Below are 1,902 nucleotides of genomic sequence, written 5' to 3'. Positions count from 1 at the left end.
TTGCTACTTCATAACTGTCATTTTGCTACTGTTATGAATTGGGTGACCCCTGTGAAAGGGTCCTTTGACCCCCAAAGGGGTCACGACCCACAGGTTGAGAACCACTGCAGTCTATAGGGTCTCTGTTAAGTTGAAATCCACTCAATCTTGGAAACTGTAATACAGTCACTAAGAGAATCAACTTGTTGAGGCTAGAGTCACGCTTGGGTCCTGGTTGTTGCCTTGGTGTGCTAGAGTCCTTGAAGAGTAAGTGCTTACCCGATTCACTGGCTGTGTGTCTCGTGGCACAGTCAGTCACCAAGTAAGCGACATGCATCAGGTTAAAAGAAAAAAAAAATAGAATCAACTCCATGAGAGTAGTAGTGAATTTGTATTTTGGGGTTTTTGTATTGTTGTCATGTCGTCTTCCCTTTAGCCATAGTTCTAAGATCTTCAGTAAAACATGCTATCCACACACGTATGTTGAAAGAGTAGACTTTTGGTGAAAGGGATGGGCTAGAAAGGACCAGGGTAAGCCATGCCCAGAAGTAGCAGATGATCCATCAGTGGCATTGGTCCTGGCAAAGCAGGATTTCAGTCATAGGTGATCATGAGCTATAAGCACTCCAGACTCCCTCAACAAGAATAGAAAGCTGGAGAAGAGTACTTCAATTCTCACAGAACAATGAGAGGGTGGCAGAAGTGAAGATGCATTTGACTAATCTTATTACATTAAGAGGTAGGGTAATCCCAAATATTATCAAGCTTACATATGTATGACATAATTCCATTATTTTTTTATTCCATCCACCCACAAATGTATTATTATTATTATTATTATTATTATTAGTTTTGGAGCACAGCAGTGCTGCAGTAGAGACACTCCAGGGTCCAAAACTTTATTCAAGGCAGGTTTATATACGCTCCCTGTCACCTAGCCTGCATCTCTTGACAGGTTTATACAAGGGGACAGTTGACAATTATTTGAGGGTATACAATGAAATATTAATGCATTAACCAAGCTGTTCACAGCCATGGGGGTGGAGGGAGGATAGAGTCAGGGATGGGAGTAACTGATCTTTTGCAGACTGCTGTGCTTCTGTACCTTTGCCAGGAACACGAGGTTAAGTGTCTCGGATCTCAGGCAGAGAGACAGGCCAGCTGTTGCAGATTCATCAGCTCCCTGGGCTGAGCTGTCAGCAGGCTTTCGTGTCCTTGAGCCATGGGAGGCGGTGGTCTTGCCCTGTGTGTCTGAGGAGCAAACAATTTTTCCCCACCGAGATCTATAGACATAGAAGAGTATTCCATCTTCATGGATGTTGTTGGTAGGTCCCGGTGAGTCGTTATTTACTCATAGAAGCCCGATGTATTACTGGGCCCTACACCATTCTTTTGTTCTTTTGGTTGCACACAATTTTGCAGTCATTATCTCAATCCATCTTGGCTAGGACATTCCTCTTTTTCACTGCCACACCACTTTACCAAACCTGGTATTTTTCACCAGGGACAAGTCTCTGCTGACAACATGTCCAAAGTATGTGAGATGAAGTCTTGCCATCCTTGTCTCTAAGGAGCATTCTGGTTGTACTTTTGTCGAGACAGATTTGTCTGTTCCTTTTACAGCCCATCGTACTTCTCCATATTTCCTACCACCACCACAATTCAAATGCATCGGTTCTTCTGTCCACAAACGTTTTGAAACCCTTTGTATTGTAACATAATTATTTCTTTTTAGAAAAAGCAGTCTAATCTTTTGTTAGATTATGAATGATTTAAAAATGTTTCCTCATGTGCTATTCTATTTTCTACCTGTTTTACTTTTTTTTTTTTAATCAATTTATTGGGGCTCATACAATTCATCACAATACATAGATCAATTGTGTAAAGCACATCTATACATTTGTTGCCCTCATTATTCCCGAA

General features: G+C 41.5%; 1 non-coding gene across 1 annotated transcript; it reads left to right on the top strand.

Annotated features, from left to right (window-relative positions):
- The first annotated feature begins 184 nt into the window (after nucleotides 1–184).
- On the top strand, nucleotides 185–314 carry LOC115871826. Its single transcript, XR_004047496.1, has one exon. It is a non-coding gene; the product is annotated as a small nucleolar RNA SNORA3/SNORA45 family (small nucleolar RNA).
- Nucleotides 315–1,902: the final 1,588 nt, after the last annotated feature.

The sequence above is a fragment of the Echinops telfairi genome, unplaced genomic scaffold (genome assembly GCF_000313985.2).
Source record: "Echinops telfairi isolate 266 unplaced genomic scaffold, ASM31398v2 ScPeMD7_7407;HRSCAF=8445, whole genome shotgun sequence".
Taxonomy (NCBI): domain Eukaryota; kingdom Metazoa; phylum Chordata; class Mammalia; order Afrosoricida; family Tenrecidae; genus Echinops; species Echinops telfairi.
This window is presented reverse-complemented; position numbering and strand designations above follow the sequence as displayed.